Source organism: Schistocerca serialis, chromosome 1 (assembly GCF_023864345.2).
Source record: "Schistocerca serialis cubense isolate TAMUIC-IGC-003099 chromosome 1, iqSchSeri2.2, whole genome shotgun sequence".
In the NCBI taxonomy this organism is placed as follows: Eukaryota; Metazoa; Arthropoda; class Insecta; order Orthoptera; family Acrididae; genus Schistocerca; species Schistocerca serialis.
Genome location: NC_064638.1, coordinates 704,627,168 through 704,646,545, shown reverse-complemented (window position 1 = coordinate 704,646,545; position 19,378 = coordinate 704,627,168). Strand labels below are relative to the sequence as shown.

Below are 19,378 nucleotides of genomic sequence, written 5' to 3'. Positions count from 1 at the left end.
TAACTTCTGCTTCCCAATATACACTCCTGGAAATTGAAATAAGAACACTGTGAATTCATTGTCCCAGGAAGGGGAAACTTTATTGACACATTCCTGGGGTCAGATACATCACATGATCACACTGACAGAACCACAGGCACATAGACACAGGCAACAGGGCATGCACAATGTCGGCACTAGTACAGTGTATATCCACCTTTCGCAGCAATGCAGGCTGCTATTCTCCCATGGAGACGATCGTAGAGATGCTGGATGTAGTCCTGTGGAACGGCTTGCCATGCCATTTCCACCTGGCGCCTCAGTTGGACCAGCGTTCATGCTGGACGTGCAGACCGCGTGAGACGACGCTTCATCCAGTCCCAAACATGCTCAATGGGGGACAGATCCGGAGATCTTGCTGGCCAGGGTAGTTGACTTACACCTTCTAGAGCACGTTGGGTGGCACGGGATACATGCGGATGTGCATTGTCCTGTTGGAACAGCAAGTTCCCTTGCCGGTCTAGGAATGGTAGAACGATGGGTTCGATGACGGTTTGGATGTACCGTGCACTATTCAGTGTCCCCTCGACGATCACCAGTGGTGTACGGCCAGGGTAGGAGATCGCTCCCCACACCATGATGCCGGGTGTTGGCCCTGTGTGCCTCGGTCGTATGCAGTCCTGATTGTGGCGCTCACCTGCACGGCGCCAAACACGCATACGACCATCATTGGCACCAAGGCAGAAGCGACTCTCATCGCTGAAGACGACACGTCTCCATTCGTCCCTCCATTCACGCCTGTCGCGACACCACTGGAGGCGGGCTGCACGATGTTGGGGCGTGAGCGGAAGACGGCCTAACGGTGTGCGGGACCGTAACCCAGCTTCATGGAGACGGTTGCGAATGGTCCTCGCCGATACCCCAGGAGCAACAGTGTCCCTAATTTGCTGGGAAGTGGCGGTGCGGTCCCCTACGGCACTGCGTAGGATCCTACGGTCTTGGCGTGCATCCGTGCGTCGCTGCGGTCTGGTCCCAGGTTGACGGGCACGTGCACCTTCCGCCGACCACTGGCGACAACATCGATGTACTGTGGAGACCTCACGCCCCACGTGTTGAGCAATTCGGCGGTACGTCCACCCGGCCTCCCGCATGCCCACTATACGCCCTCGCTCAAAGTCCGTCAACTGCACATACGGTTCACGTCCACGCTGTCGCGGCATGCTACCAGTGTTAAAGACTGCGATGGAGCTCCGTATGCCACGGCAAACTGGCTGACACTGACGGCGGCGGTGCACAAATGCTGCGCAGCTAGCGCCATTTGACGGCCAACACCGCGGTTCCTGGTGTGTCCGCTGTGCCGTGCGTGTGATCATTGCTTGTACAGCCCTCTCTCAGTGTCCGGAGCAAGTATGGTGGGTCTGACACACCGGTGTCAATGTGTTCTTTTTTCCATTTCCAGGAGTTTATTTATTCCTTAATGAAATTTGTCATTAAAAATATATCACTTTTTCAAACCAACAGCTCAATTCATGGAATAAATACTAGAAATAAGAATAATCTTCACAAGGATTTAAAGTCACTTAGTCTTGTACAACAAGGTGTGCATTATTCAGGAACACACATTTTCAATAACTTGCCAGCAGCCATAAAAAGCTTAATAACCAATGAAATTCCATTTAAGAGAAGCCTAAAGGATTTATTGGTGGCCAACTCCTTCTACTCCATTGATGAATTTCTCAGTAGAACCAACAGATTTTTACTTTTACACACACACACACACACACACACACACACACACACACACACACTTCTGCACAATTTCAGTGCAGTAATGTGTGTAAATAAGTATTCTAGCAGTTCTATTGCATGTTTATCACCTCATAAATAAAAAAAACCTTTTCGTTTTAAATTCAGTGCATTAGTGTTTGTAAAATGATTCTTTCATATAGTATTCATTAAAAAAAATGACGATCAGCCACTTGGGAACTGTGGAAGGTACATGAGCTTATTTGTTCCAGTTGTAAATATTTGTCATGTATTATTGTTTTTCTGACATGTTCCACATCCTGGAGGACCTCCTCACTATGGATCAATTGGAATGAAAGTCAATCTAATCTAATAGCAGTTTGACCATCGCACAAACTCCCTTAGGATGGAAATAATAACAAGCATCCCTAGTATAGATAAGCACCAGAAAGAGTTTAAAAAAATAAATCATCAGCTCCAGATAGAATTCCAATTTGGTTTTCCTGAGAGTACTCCAAGACTTCAGCCCCTTACTCAGCTTGCATTTATCGCAAATCTCTCACTCAGTACAAAGTCCCAAGCAACTGGAAAAGTGACTTCTGTACATAAGAAGGGTAAAAGAATGGACCCACAAAATTACAGACCAATATTCTTAACATTGATTTGCCACAGAATTCTAGAACACAGACTGTGTTCGAATATAAAAAATTTGCTAGAGACCGAAAAGCTTAGGTTCACGAATCAGCACGCCTTTAGAAAGTACTGATCGTGTGAAACTCAGATTGCCTTTTTCCCCACATGATCTACTGTGAACTACGGATGAAGGGCAACAGATAGATTCTGTATTCCTAGGTTTCCAAAAATCATTTGATACAGTGCCCCACTGCAGTCTGTGAATTCCTAGAGGGAAGAAGACATTCCTTTCACAAAACACTCGTGAGAAAATTTAGAGATCTGACATTTGAAGCAGCTGCAGAACAATTCTACTGCCATCAACATACATATCGCATAAGGACTATGAAGATAAAACAAGAGAAATCAGGACCGGTGCAGAGGCATACAAACAGTCAATTTTCTCTTATTCTAAATGCGAGTAGGAAAGGTGGTCTGTGAAGTATGTAAGTAGATGTGTATGTTCTCCTTATGGTTGTGATTGGCTGCTCGTCAACTTCTGATATATCTGGCACTATTCCATACATTTAGCATAATCTCTAGAATTTTCCTGTGATAATTATCTGTCTCCAACTGTTTAAAGTTGCTGTCATCCTCACCTAAAAGCTAGAACTGCTAAGTGAAAAGTTTCAAGTAACGTAACTGCTACACTATTTAGGACGTCTGTAAGTTAAACATTCACTTACCCATTAGCATGTACATGCACACATACTTTAAAGGTAAAAACAGCTCTATCATCATCAGCAAATCAAAGTTAGCATTAGCTAAACACTGATTTCACAAGAAATGAAACGTGACAGATCAAACAACCTTCAGTTACGAGGTGCATTCAAGTTCTAAGGCCTCCGATATTTTTTCTCCAGACTGGAAAGAGATAGAAACATTCGCATTGTTTTAAAATGAGGCCGCGTTCATTGTCAATACGTCCCAGAGATGGCAACACCGTACGGCAGATGTAATTTTACCGCCAGCGGAGAGAATGAGAACTGTTTTAAATACTTAAAATGGCGACGTTTTCCTTACTTGAACAGCGTGCAATCATTCGTTTTCTGAATTTGCGTGGTGTGAAACCAATTGAAATTCATCGACAGTTGAAGGAGACATGTGGTGATGGAGTTATGGATGTGTTGAAAGTGCGTTCGTGGGTGCGACAGTTTAATGAAGGCAGAACATCGTGTGACAACAAACCGAAACAACCTCGGGCTCGCACAAGCCGGTCTGGCGACATGATCGAGAAAGTGGAGAGAATTGTTTTGGGGGATCGCCGAATGACTGTTGAACAGATCGCCTCCAGAGTTGGCATTTCTGTGGGTTCTGTGCACACAATCCTGCATGACGACCTGAAAATGCGAAAAGTGTCATCCAGGTGGGTGCCACGAATGCTGACGGACGACCACATGGCTGCCCGTGTGGCATGTTGCCAAGCAATGTTGACGCGCAACGACAGCATGAATGGGACTTTCTTTTCATCGGTTGTGACCTATGGATGAGACGTGGATGCCATTTTTCAATCCAGAAACAAAGCGCCAGTCAGCTCAATGGAAGCACACAGATTCACCGCCACCAAAAAAATTTCGGGTAACTGCCAGTGCTGAAAAAATGATGGTGTCCATGTTCTGGGACAGCGACGGCGTAATCCCTACCCATTGCGTTCCAAAGGGCACTACGGTAACAGATGCATCCTACGAAAATGTTTTGAAGAACAAATTCCTTCCTGCACTGCAACACAAACGTCCAGGAAGGGCTGCACGTGTGCTGTTTCAGCAAGACAACACACCCGCACATCGAGCTAACGTTACGCAACAGTTTCTTCGTGATAACAACTTTGAAGTGATTCCTCATGCTGCCTACTCACCTGGCCTGGCTCCTAGTGACTTTTGGCTTTTTCCAACAATGAAAGACACTCTCCGTGGCCGCACGTTCACCAGCCATGCTGCTATTGCCTCAGCAATTTTCCGGTGGTCAAAAAAGACTCCTAAAGAAGCCTTCGCCGCTGCCATGGAATCATGGCGTCATCGTTGTGAAAAATGTGTACGTCTGCAGGGCGATTACATCGAGAAGTAACGCCAGTTTCATCGATTTCGGGTGAGTAGTTAATTAGAAAAAAAATCAGAGGCCTTAGAACTTGAATGCACCTTGTACAATGAAAAGCAAATGGGAGATTTCATGTCAAGTTTTATTTCTTTCTTTCTTTGCAAAATGAAAAACTCTTCCTTATTCTTATGTCCAACTTTGTTTTAAAAGTCGTTTTCCAAATTTGAGACTGTATAATAGTAGTTTTCTTCGCCCCCCCCCCCCCCCCCCCAAGCTCAATTCATGCAACATGTTAGACAATCACTAAGGAAATCTCTCTCCAAGTAACACACCACACGGACAATTTCTCTGAGGATGACCACCACCACCACCACCACCAACCATCACAGTCCACTTCCATTCAATTTCTATCCTGTAGATGGTTGGACCACATGGCCACATATTATGCAGATGTATTCTACACCAGCTGGGCAGCAATGAAAGTGTGAAACGAACAGCTATCTACATACAAGAATAGCCACTACAAAACTATGGCAAACTCTACAAACCATTCTGCAGAGCAGAACACCAATTATTTTAAGAGATGCTTCAGTATCCAAGCCATTTGAGGCCTCAGCACCATCACCTCATAACTATGAATGTGAGAAATGTTCATCTGGCATATTGTTTATTCACACTACCTTCCTCAACTTTTCCTCCTATATCAATTCCCACACCACTCTTCTCAAACCCAATCTTTTACTTTATGTCTGGTTCATGAACAGCAGCTTTTGAGTTCACATTATTACGCCCTTTGCGGGCCACCCGTTTTCCCTTATTCACACCTCCCATTATCCTCTAACTCCTTCCTTGTACCACACATCTTATCCCTCTTAACTGCTGCACACTTTTCCTCTTCCTGACCCCCAACACTTGCAACAGTCTGAGGAAACTCTTAAATCAATATCACCATAGTAGGAGATTGTAGCATGTTGTGCTGGTCTGTGCTGTTATGTTCTCTATGTGCAATCCATCAGTTAGCTACAGGTGCTTGGGGTGTCTCAGATTTTAGTTTCTATCCTGTGGAATTTTCTTGCCTTTTTTTTTTTTACCAGTATACCTATTAGCAAACAAACTTTGCAACCATACTGAAATCCACAAGTTCCAGCAGACTACTTTACTCTCACAAGCACATTTCTTGAAAATTTAACATATAGCATGCAGCATAACACACGAAGTGGCTACTTTGAACCTTTTACACACCTTCTCGCACAAATTACAATGTCAGATGAATACCAAATAAACCAACACAGGGCCATTCAGGGGGAATGGTGGACCCTGCCACGAGCTCTGATGTACGCAGCACAGTGTAGTGGTTAGCATCACTGGCTGGTTTGCTGCAGGTCACTAGTTCAAACTGGCCAACAAAAATTATTTGTTATTTAGTGTCTGTTGTTTCTGAAAGCTTCTAGAAATATCTCATGTTTGTAATGTCTGTATATTCTGAAATATGTCATGCTCATGTAAACAGAAGCATTCTGAAATATTCAGTGTGTGTATAAATAGCAGCACTCTCGAGCAAAGAGTTCAGTTCTATTCTGGATATATGTTGGCGTTTGTAGTTCAGTTCTAAGTGTTGTACACACACCAAAAAAAGTTCTGCATCACCTCGGTTCTGAGAGTTCCGGAACCCGTACACAAAATTGCAATAGAGATCAACATAAATATCATTTCTGCCCTTTCTATTGCTAATGAAAACCACACATTGCATGTTGTACCACCATACGGCGAGACCTTCAGAGGTAGTGGTCCAGATTCCTGTACACACCGGTACCTTCAATACCCAGTAGCTCACCCTCTTTCATTGATGCCTGTCTCCATTCGTCGTGGCATACTATCCACAAGTTCATCAAGGTACTGTTGGTCAAGATTGTCCCACTCAACGGCAATTCAGTGTAGATCCCTCAGAGTGGTTGGTGGGTCACATCACCCATAAACAGCCTTTTTGAATCTAGCCCAGGCATGTTTGATAGGGTTCATGCCTGAAGAACAAGCTTGCCATTCTAGTCAAACAATGTCATTATCCTGAAGGAAGTTATTCACGAGACATGCACAATGGGGGCGAAAATTGTCGTCCATGAAGACGAATGCCTTGCCAATATGCTGCTGATATGGTTGCTCTATCAGTCTGAGGATGGTGTTCACGTATCGTACAGCCGTTACAGTGCCTTCCATGACCACCAGCGGCATACGTCGGCCCCACATAATGTCACCCCAAAACAGGCAGGGAACCTCCACCTTGCTGCACTTGCTGGATGGTGTGTCTAAGGAATTCAGCCTGACTAGGTTGCCTCCAAACACGTCTGATGATTGCCTGGTTGAAGGCATATTCAACACTCATCAGTGAAGAGAATGTGATGCCAATACTGAGCGGTCCATTTGGCATGTTGTTGGGCCCATCTGCACTGCACTGCTTGGTGTCGTGGTTGTAAAGATGTATGGACGTTGGAAGTGAAGTTGCAGACCATGCAGCCTATTGCACACAGTTGAGTCTTAACACGACGTCCTGTAGCTGCACAAAATGAATTACTCAATACGGTGGCGTTGCTGTCAGGGTTCCTCCAAGACATAATCTGTACGTAGCAGCCATCCACTGCAGTAGTAGCCCTTGGGCAAACTCAGCGAGGCATGTCCTCGATAGTTCCTGTCTCTTTGTATCTCCTCCATGTCCAAACAACATCGCTTTGGTATACTCTGAGACGCCTGGACACTTCCCTTGCTGAGGTCATGAGAACTTACTCCATCCGAGTTCGGTCTATACCACTGACAAAAATTGAAGACTAAAGAGAAAAGTTAAATCCAAGAAACTAGTATGTCGTATTATGAGCAGTGCTCCCTCAAAATTATATCAAGATGTTCTGGGCATTTTCAGACAATGCAAACAGCTGAGAAGAATAATGAAGTCAACCTAGGAATATAATTTTAGCTGCTTGAAATTATTCCAGTGTTTTCATATCAATGAATTTCATAATTTATTTACATAATATTCTGTGACCTGCAACCCTATACTCAATGACAACAAAATCTAGACATGTAAACCAAAACTCTCCATGCTATTGCAACTTTATTTATCACTCCATCTGAAACAAGATATTTATGAAACAGCTGTTCCACAGTAACATCAGAAAAGAGTACAACAGAAGTTACACTTAGAATTAACTCAGATACCACCTTGCAAGATATGTATTCTATTTATTCAAAAAAAGTAAGTTCATAAATGATTTCTTAGAGCTACATTCTGCACCACTTTATAAATAATCCAACTGATTTTGTCTACCAATCTGTCACTGTGACTAAACATGGGTTCCCAACATGTCATAGCAACTTTAATGGTAAAGGAAATCATTAAGAATCACATCTTGAAAACGGTATTTTAATCATGATTTGTTGGAACATATCCCCTTTTCACGAAGTACGGTGTTATCCCACATCCACACTAGCATATCTAAAGAAATTTGTGGCTGGAAACCATTTTCATTCCAATGTTGTTACAGCAGCCATAAATGGATATTTTTCAGGATTTCTGAAATTGAACTCCAGAATACGAACAAGTTCACTGGACAAATGTTAAACAGGGTTTTCTGACCTAAAGAACACTACATGCATTTTCACTCACCAAAATGAAGTTTTTCACTGCCAAATCAGTAACATTTTACCTTAGATATTTATGAATGTCAGTAAGAAAAGTATGGCCTCTGCCAAATAGTCTCATTGTTAGGTTGTAACCACAATATGCCATGCCTGGTCAACATTTTTAAGCATAACAAATCCAGATGGGAACATTTTAAGTGGCCAATCCAGCAACGAAAAATGTACAAAACACCAGAATTACACTTTAAAAGAACTGACATTTTTATTAAAATTTTTGATAGTGTATTAATGATATCTTTATAAAAGTTGGACCATAGTCCCTGATATCACAAAAGATTTGTCAAAGATACTTGACAGGCCCAAAAACTTATTGGAATTACTAAGACTAAAGGTCAGCAAACTCACCAGTGATAGTCGCTACTAAGCAACAAATACTATAACAACTCAATTCAACAAATACTGTAACACCACATCTAACTGCTTGCCTTGCCTTCCTAGTGAGCCTGGATAAATGATGATCAATATGGTTCCTAAAGGACTCAAATTTGATTATTAGTCCCTTTATCCTCATTATTAGGGAGTCAATAGCAGAATTTTCAAGTAATATAGAATAAAGCTGAGACAAGCTGTGACAATGTCCCAATACTGAGAACAGGTAATCCGAGAGATTTCCCAAAAGAAAATGCACAACACATACAGGTGAAGACAATGGGTTTGTGCATAAGTTCATAGTGTTTTTGTTTTTCATGTTGGTATTCTTTTTTTTTTTTTTTTTTTTTTTTTGGGTAGGGTTTAAGGGCGCTCAACTGCTGAGGTCATTAGCGCCCAGTCACTGGTGTTAGAGCACAAGGAACCTGCTAAAACTCAAGGGGATGGGGGCACATCAAAAGGACCTGACAAAGATGCAGATGAAATAAGTAAAAAGGTTAAATGTCTTTGGTCAAGCCAGTTAAAGTTATAAAACGCAGAAGACGAGCAGCTGCTCGAGCGTCATCAGCTAAAACATCCGGTAAGGTAGATGGCAGGGACAGGACAACACGAAATTGACTAAAACGGGGACACGACAATAAAACATGGCGCACCGTTAATGCCTGACCACAAGGGCACTGCGGGGCTGGGTCACCAGAGAGCAGGTAGCGGTGGCTAAACCGGCAATGCCCAATCCGCAACCTGGTCAGAAGGACCTCCTCGCGCCGAGATGGTCGGGAGGAAGTTGTCCAAGCAGTTGGGAGCGGTTTTACTGCCTGGAGCTTGTTTCCTTGGAGGGATGACCAAGCATCCCACCACAAGGACACAAGCCTCTTACATACATCCCCACAAACGTCAGATGACGGGACACAATGGGAGGCTGGCCGAGGCTGGAGGACTGCAGCCTTGGCTGCAGCATCCGCAGCCTCATTCCCAGGCACTCCTACATGTCCGGGGACCCACAGAAAGCTGACAGAGCCGCCATTATCAGCGAAAGAATGGAGGGACTGCTGTATTCGTTGAATCAAGGGATGGATCGGATAGGGAGCCCCAAGGCTCTGGAGAGCACTGAGTGAGTCAGTGCAGAGTACATACGATGAATGGCGGTGGCGGCGGGCATACTGAATGGCCTGATGGAGAGCAAAAAGCTCGACCGTAAAGCTGGAACATTGGTCAAGGAGCCGGTATTTAAAGGTGGCGGTCCCGACGACAAAGGCACAGCCGACACCATCGTCAGTTTTGGAGCCATCGGTGTAAATAAAGGTGTGACCAGCAAGTCGAGCACGAAGTTCGACAAACCGTGAGCAATACACTGCAGCCGGAGTACCCTCCTTCGGGAGTGAGCTGAGGTCGAGATAAATACGAACCGGAGCCTGGAGCCAAGGTGGTGTCGGGCTCTCACCCTCTCTGAAGGTGGTAGGGAGGGCAAAATCCAATTGTCGAAGCAGGCGACGGAAGCGGACGCCGGGGGGCAGCAGGGCAGACACATACAACCCGTACTGACGGTCGAGAGAATCTGCGAAGAAGGACTTGTAAGAGGGGTGTTCGGGCATAGACAACAGCCGGCAGGCATACCGACACAGCAGTATGTCGCGCCGGTAGGTCAATGGTAACTCGGCAGCTTCAGCGTAAAGACTCTCGACAGGACTAGTGTAGAAGGCTCCGGTCGCAAGACGTATCCCCCGATGGTGGATGGAGTTGAGCCGGCGTAAGAGGGATGGCCGAGCGGACGAGTAGACGAAGCTCCCATAATCCAGCTTCGATCGGACTATGGACCGATACAAGCGAAGCAGGACAGTGCGATCCGCTCCCCAAGATGAACCGCTAAGAACTCTGAGGACATTAAGGGAACGTGTACAACGGGCCGCCAAATAAGAGACATGTGGAGACCAACACAGTTTCCGGTCCAACGTGAGCCCTAGAAACTTAGTTGTGTCCACGAATGGGAGAACAACGGGACCGAGATGTAAGGATGGCGGAAGGAACGCTTTATATCGCCAAAAGTTGATACAAACCGTCTTCTCTTCAGAGAACCGGAAGCCATTTGCCACGCTCCATGAGTAGAGGCTGTCTAGACAACGCTGGAGGCAGCGCTCCAGGAGGCATGTTCTCTGGGCACTGCAGTAGATCGCGAAGTCATCGACAAAGAGAGAGCCTGAGACATTAGGTGGAATGCAATCCATAATCGGATTGATCGCGATGGCAAAAAGGGCTACGCTCAAGACGGAGCCCTGAGGCACTCCGTTCTCCTGGAGGAAGACGTCGGACAATACGGAACCCACACGTACCCTAAACTTTCGATCCGTTAAAAAGGAATCAATAAAAAGGGGCAGACGACCGCGTAGGCCCCACTTGTGCATAGTGCGGAGGATACCTCCTCTCCAACAGGTATCATACGCCTTCTCCAAGTCGAAGAACACGGCTACCGTTTGGCGCCTTCGCAAAAAGTTGTTCATGATGAATGTCGACAAGGTCACAAAGTGGTCAACAGCGGAGCGGCGGCGACGAAAGCCGCATTGGACATTAGTAAGTAGTCGTCGAGATTCAAGAATCCAAACTAACCGAGCATTAACCATGCGCTCCATCACCTTACAGACACAGCTTGTAAGAGAAATGGGGCGGTAACTAGAAGGAAGGTGTCTATCCTTCCCAGGTTTGGGTATAGGAACAACAACGGCGTCACGCCAACGCATGGGGACCTGACCTTCGGTCCAGACGCGATTGTAGGTACGAAGAAGGAAGCTTTTGCCCGCCGGAGAAAGGTGTGCCAGCATCTGAACGTGAATGGCATCCGGCCCCGGAGCAGAGGACCGGGACAGTGCAAGCGCACGTTCGAGTTCCCGCATAGTAAAGGGGGCATTGTAAGTTTCCAGATTCAGCGAGTGGAAGGAAGGTCGCCGAGCCTCGTCTGCCTCTTTCCTGGGAAGGAAGGCAGGATGGTAATGGGCGGAGCTTGAAACCTCCGCGAAAAAGCGGCCAAAGGCGTTGGAGACAGCCACAGGATCAACAAGGACCTCATTACCTGAGGTCAGGCCAGGTACTGAGGAGTGGGCCTTAATGCCCGACAGCCGGCGCAGGCTACCCCAAACAACGGAAGAGGGAGTAAAACTGGTAAAGGAGCTCGTGAAAGAGGCCCAGCAAGCTTTTTTGCTGTCTTTGATGACTCTACGGCATTGCGCTCGGAGTCGTTTGTATTCAATACAATTCGCCAACGTAGGATGGCGGCGAAAGGTGCGTAAAGCACGTCGTCGAGCACGGATAGCGTCCCGACAAGCCTCGTTCCACCAGGGGACGGAAACGCGACGTGAAGAAGAAGTAGTACGAGGTATGGAACGTTCGGCAGCATGGATAATAACAGCCGTGAGGTATTCGACCTGACTGTCACAACTGGGAAAATCGTGGTCCGGAAAGGTCGCCAGGGAGGAGTAAAGTCCCCAGTCAGCTTTCAGTATGTTCCAGCGCGAAGGACGTGGGGATGGGGTGTGGTGCAGGAGACGAACGACACAGGGGAAGTGGTCGCTCGAATAGGTGTCAGAAAGGACATACCACTCGAACCGACGGGCTAGAGTGGTAGAACAGATCGAGAGGTCCAAGTGGGAGTAGGTATGAGTAGAGTCCGAGAGGAAAGTCGGGGCGCCGGTATTGAGGCAGACAAGATTGAGATGGTTGAAGACATCCGCCAAGAGTGAGCCTCTTTGACAGGATGCAGGAGAGCCCCAAAGGGGATGATGGGCATTGAAGTCGCCAAACAATAAGAACGGCGGGGGAAGCTGATCGATCAGGTGCATCATGTCAGCCCGACTAACAGCAGATGACGGTGGAGTGTAGACGGTACAAACTGAAAAAGTAAAAGCAGAAAGAGTAATGCGGATAGCTATTGCTTGGAGTGGGGTGGTCAATGGGATGGGATGGTAATAGACATCGTCCCGAACGAGCAACATGACCCCACCATGAGCTGGGACACCGTCCACAGGGGCGAGGTCATACCGCTCCGAGGTATAGTGGGAAAAGGCAATACGGTCAGTCGGGCGCAACTTGGTTTCCTGGAGACCAAGGACGAGCGGACAGTGCAGGCGGAGGAGCAGTTGTAATTCCTCCCGATTAGATCGAATACCTCTTATGTTCCAATGAAACAACGCCATTGCTAGTCAAAAAGTTGGGGGAACGAGACAGGGAAGAGCTGGTCACCTCGATGGCCGCGGAGGGCCAGGTTGCGAGGCAACAACGCTACAACTGACGGCAGGCGGATCCGGTTCCATCGACTCGTCGCCAGCTGTGGCCGCTGTCCCTGATTGTGTAGGAGGGGCCGCATCGTTTGCCGACAAAAGGCCGGCGGAACGCCTGGCAGCAGAGCGTCCCGGCGAAACTGAGGACGGCCGGGAGCAGCGACTCACGGATGAAGCGTCAGATGAAACGCGCCGGGGTGGAGAGGGGGATAGAGACTTCTTCTTGGAGGCCTTCTTGGAAGGCCGAGGAGGCACAGGGATGGTGGGCTGGACCCGAAGAAGGTCCTCACGCGCGGGGTCCGTTTTGGAACGCCGCACCTCGGAAGCTGGGGTCCGGAACGTTTCCCCAATGGACGCCTGAGAAGAGGATCGCTTCTCAGGTGGCGTGGGGGGAGGAGGAGGAGGAAGGGTGGCCCCTGGGGCAGGGGGGGGTGGGGGCCGCGGGGGAGGAGGAGTTGGAAGGGAGGGATTTGGGAGGCGGAGGCAGAGCCCCCTGATGGGCAGAGGAGGCGGAGGGGGGACAGGATAGAGGTGAGGATACAGCGGAAGGAGTGGACACAACTGAGGCAAACGAAGTGGCCAGTGACACGGGATGAAGGCGGTCATACTTCTTCCTGGCCTCAGAATAAGAGAGCCGATCCAAAGTTTTGATTTCTTGTATCTTTTTCTCCTTCTGATAGGCGGGGCAGTCTGGGGACCTAGGCGAGTGGACGCCAGGACAATTAGGGCACCGAGGTGGTGGGGTGCAAGTATGTTCCTCACGAAGAGGACGTCCACAGTCGCCACAAAGGGGCTCAGCCTCACACCGGGACGACATGTGCCCAAAGCGCAAACACCTAAAACAGCACATAGGAGGCGGGACGTAAGGTCGCACGTCGCACCGGTAGCACATCACCTTTACCTTCTCCGGGAGAACGTCCCCCTCGAAGGCGAGGATAAAGGCCCCGGTGTCGATGCGACGGTCTTTGGGGCCGCGCTGGACTCGCCGGACGAAATGCACGCCGCGGCGCTCCAGGTTGGCCCTGAGCTCCTCATCAGATTGTAGCAGGAGGTCACGATGAAAAATAACCCCCTGCGTCCTATTTAGTGCCAGATGTGGGACAATGGAGACTGGGATGTCCCCTAGGCGGTCGCACGCCTGGAGTGCCGCCGATTGTGTGGCAGAGGTGGTCTTGATAAGAACGGACCCTGATCGCATCTTGCTGAGAGCCTCGATTTCCCCGAAGACGTCCTCAATGTGCTGAACAAAGAACATGGGCTTGGAGGTGGCGAACGTCCCCCCATCTGTTCGAGAACAGACCAAATAGCGGGGGAAGTACTTCGCCCCAAGCCGGCGGGCCTGTCCCTCCTCCCATGGAGTGGCCAAGGGGGAAAGGGCAGGAGAACCAGAACTAGAAACGGTACCTTTTCTTTTGGAAGACTCGGCCGCAGAGCGACCTGATACGTGTTGACGTTTCATGTGCGAAACGTCCGCCCCGATACCACCCACTCCGACCAGGGGCTCTCCCCACGGGCGCCACCCAGCCGCAGCAAGGGCCACCTGGCAGGATGACCATTGCCGGGAGTCCTGATGCCCCAAGGAGACGGGCATCTACTCCTTGGCCAACGTGGGGAGGGTGCAGCTCAGGTATCGGCAGTACGATCCCTGTGTTGTCAGGGGGCTACAACCTAGAGGGTACATGACGACCCCACCACAACGGGCTGGCTACCGTGCTGGATTTCTGGTGCCATGGAAAGTCCATCATGATCGCTGGTGCAGATGGAGATGCACTATGGGCGTAACTTGGACAACCCATCAGGCGTTTAGGCCCAATTTGAGGAATAATGGGTATGGTGACAACGCCGGTGCAATGCTGAGTGCCAAGGTCTTAGTGCACTTAGGACCAGTGGTACACCATGTAAGGTGTCCTTCCCCAAAAGGCTCGTACTTCTGTAGAATTTTGAAAAATGAAGGTCAAACCCCAAGGGGGACCATCACATAGAAGGCCGAAACGGTTGAAACTCCTTTTAGTCGCCTCTTACGACAGGCAGGAATACCTCGGGCCTATTCTTACCCCGGACCCGCAGGGGGGATGTTGGTATTCTGGTTGCTATGGATTTATTTATCAACTGTCACTTTTTATTTGTAGTTCACTATTGCTATTTGAGTTTACATGCTGTCATTTGCAGGTTGTGAGTGGAGCTGTCGGCACTAGAAAATGGAGTGCAAAGTGGAGAAATCTGGACACTTCCAACAATATTCTTCTGTTTGAGTTCAATTGAGGGGTGTCAGCAGCGGAGGAAGCCAGAAATATTTGCACCCTGAATGGAGATAGTGCCACTGGACACAGCACGGCAAGAAAATGGTTTCCTCATTTTAAGGAGGATCAGTTTGACAACAGTGACTCTCCATGTTCAGGAAGACTTTCATGATTTGATGAAGGCCATTTAAACACAATAATCCACATCAGAGTACTCGAGAACTGGCAACTGTGATCATTACACGATCATGCAACATTTGCATGTAATGGGGGAGGTTCAAAAAGCTGTACGGATAACATATGCTCTAAGCCAAAACCATAATACATTACTTTTAATTTAATACATATATGTGGAGCATACAAACCAGAGCTCAAACGTCAGTTCACAGAGTGGTGACACGCCAGATCAACATGGCAGCACAAGTACCATCAATATCCTTCCCCTTGCGAAACAGATGGTTATCACATATGACGTCAAGGATGTCATTGTGTGCCACATATTAGAACAGTGAGCAGGGCTTCCTGGTGAGACAGGTACACTGTGGCATTCAGGAGAAATGTCCGGATCTTATGGGTAGTGCAATCATACTGCTTGGCAGCACAAAACCACATAAGGCAGTAAGTACAGTTGTAACTGCGACACTAAGGATGTGCCTTGTATCTCTGATCTCGTACAAAAGGTAAAGGAACCATTTCATGGTAAGCAGTTTGCAGCATGAGAGGACATTGCCAATGCCATGCAACAACAGGTGATCCAATTCAAACATGGTGCGCCAAATGGTGATGCAGATGGTATTCAATGCCTCCCCATTGTTGACACCACAGGGTGAACATTGCAAGGGCCTTTACGTCCAGTCTTGTCACGTCGTCCGTGTGTGCCCTGGGCTGCAATCACTTTGAACCATAAACCCATATTGTCCTGCACACTACCATACTAAATATAGAGGTAAGATGTTTGCATGATCTTCAGTGTCCACACATATAGTTCCCACCATACACTCATCTATATATGTCACATTTTCCGGAAATACGGAAGCGCCCGATCCCGCCCATCTGCTTTGACCCATGACGTCACAAATATGGCGGAAACGACCATAAACCACGATTCCAATATGGGGCATACAAAGTCGTTACATACACATTATGAGGACGAAAATACATCGAAAAACAAACACACATATGCTCCACAAAAAGCCTAATGACACTAACGGGACAAGTGCGGGAAATAGTGGTTTCTTGAGTGGGGACAAACTAAATATAAACAAATTTAGACACCCGCCCCTGTACAAAACCACGCAAAACGACGAAAAAAACCGACATCACAAAACTCCCCTTATACCATTAAACACAATATCATCTGGAATCTGACTCTTCCCTTGACCTATATAGCTCAACAGCAGCTCCCGATCCCATAAATTGGGATCGAACACTTCCCTTGACCTATATAGCTCAAAAACATCTCCCGACACCAATACCAACATTCACAGCCACACATTGGGATCGAACACTTCCCTTGACCTGTTATCCTTACAGCATCTTCACATACAGCCATCCCTGGTCCGAGACGCCGGAACTTTCAGTAAGCCTCATTTCTTCACGACATACTGAACACTTCGCGACTTCATCCAAAAATCTGAATAGTTGAAGAAATTTTATTAGACACAACGCACTGTCCCCCATCATAGCTGACAACCGAAAACTGTTGACCCTGTCAGTCATATCCATACCTACCAAAGACATAAAAAAAACAATTTACCAAAATTCACACATGACGCCACACTCGCAAACTAAACCGAAAACATCACCTAACACCACCAGAGAGCACCACCGATCGCATCAAAACGACACCTACAAACACGTCACTCTCGCAAACTAAATTCCGCGCCGCCGAGACGTCACACACCACAACAGCCTTACGTCACGGGTCAAAGCCGACAGGTGGGATCGGATGGTTCTGTCGACCTCATTTACAACCTGGTTTGGTATCAACAAGAAAAAACTAAATGCAATGACTCTTGCTCCAAACCTCGTATTTTCTACGCCGAACTGTACAAGCCAATGGAGTGTATTGAGGAAGGATACTTCACATAATATACTTTATTTGGGTTTCTTTGGATTGCATTTGTATACGGCATATGAGAAGAATGACTGCTTAGATGCCTCTGACACTGGGATTAGTTTAAAATTATACTGCAATCATTATGCAGCAACAGGCAGAGGCTTCCTAAATTCTTCACCTTACTGTAATTCTTGTAATTCTGTAAGTAGGCTTTTATTACACGTGAAGTACATTTGTAGAACAGATCAGGGGATACTCCATAGGGGAAACTCCATTTGCGAGGTAGACAGGAAAGTAGCTGCATGGAAAAAAGATTTCTTGTTGCAAATCTTCTAGTCAAATCATTGCTTTTCTCTTTGTTTTCCAGCAATTCATATGGAGATGAAAATTGGGACTGCAGAAAAATTGCCCAGGCTGCCAACCTGTCAGGAAAGTCTAGGGGTGCACATTTCATATCAGTGACAAAAAACACAGCACTATATGGTCATCAACTTTGCCCTAGACAAGGTCCATACAATGAATATCAGTAGTTCAAAAGCATCCTGTACGGAAAAATATACAATATGACTTACTCTTTTTCAGTTCACAACAAAATTATTAAGTTGCAAAATGAAACAGATGAAATGGCACTCAACCATAGTGTAATGAAACTTAACAGCGTAAACTGAAGACAAGACTATTTCCTAATAAGCACTTAAAACTCACTAGTAGAGGTGGTCTTCTATTGCTTTCCCATACAGAGCCATGCTACATACTACCACTGCAGGCTGTAAGACCATAAGTGAAAATGATTTCATGAGGCTAGTGTTCCCATTAAATTTTTATTTATTTATTTAGTTATTATAGACAAACAATGGCCAATGGACAATTAACCAGGATGATGGAATCATAAATACACCTTTTGCAAGCCTAAAAATAATTGCTTTCTCTACAATATAAGTATATTGTTGTAAACTATGGCACTAGGAATCTTCAACCAATAACATTTTGTAGCATCTATTCTTCTACTGCTAGCTATAGCTGCACTATTCCATATTTTCATTGGCATATAGTCCTAGTAGTACTATGGTCTACATACAAAGATAAATAACACAGTATCTCATTTACTGCATAGCATACTGTAACCCATGAGTAACTAAGGCTATATTGCAAAATAATGTCTTATTAAACCACATGAAAGGCTTTCATAGTGTTCTTATGACCAGAACAGCAAAACGCTAAATTTATTCATGCTGCTTTTCCGGTAAAAGTTAGGCATAGGACCCTTCTAGCATTTTTCCAAATTGCACAGACATAAACATTAGGGTGTACTACACTCAGATTAAAATTACTTTGCACTGTCATTTCAGTGAGTCAAATGGTAGGGGACAGTCTCCATGCAATCACAGATCTTCCTCGAGCACCACGTGCTCACTGTGTTGCCTGTTTTTAGGGTACATGCAGCACCTTGTGAAGCACAGCTGGATGCACAATGGCAACAATGCCCCTAGCCTCCGCCCCCCAGGTGCAATGTGTCAATTACCAAGTAATTTTGATAAAAGTATAACAGGCAAATTTGTTACCACAACCTTTATTGGCCTTTCATATTGTTAGCTTCACCAATTTCTAACCAAATTGTCTCCATACTACCCTACAGATCAATCTATGAATGGGGGGGGGGCTCCAATACCACACTTCAACCCCTTTTCATCACTGTATTGAACAATGCAGCCACATAACAGTGAAGTCCATTAATTCTGGATGCATCCAGTACAACAGAAAGTTATTAGATCCACAATGATACAAAGGAAATATGTTGTATGGAGCTGTGAGAAGATTTTGAAAGCTTCGATAGTATTTACTTCAACAATATATTTTACACAGGAATCACTTCAGTCCCTCTAAAGTAAAACAAAAATTATTTTGGCTGACTTACAGACATTATTTCCGAAAAAGTGAACGAATTGACTATTAGTTGTAACATATACTGCCTAATGAGCAGGCTTCAACATCTTCACCTCACTAAACTTTTTCCACCTCCAAATCAAGCAACACAAGCACTTTAGATAAAAAATGGGTGGGGAGAGAGACTATGGAAATACAGAACCTGCCCATATTCCCTACCTCGCCCCTACCCCAAACTGATTTGTCTCAGTTTAAAGTGGACTGCGAACAAAGACTTACATTGGCACTTTCACAAATACAAGTGATGACAAACGTGAAATAATCACTCAAAAGTTCACGCACGAAAGTTTATGGTTTAAATATTAACACGAACATGTAACGCTCCAGCTCTCAAATTCTGACAGCTGTCACAATCGTCCAAAAAGCACGAGTGCTACAAA

At 46.4% G+C, this 19,378-nt stretch overlaps 1 protein-coding gene across 1 annotated transcript in view; it reads right to left on the bottom strand.

Annotated features, from left to right (window-relative positions):
• LOC126480955 (dnaJ homolog subfamily B member 12) overlaps positions 1-19,378 on the bottom strand; it is a 135,005-nt gene that overhangs the window by 115,069 nt on the left and 558 nt on the right. The window lies entirely within an intron of this gene.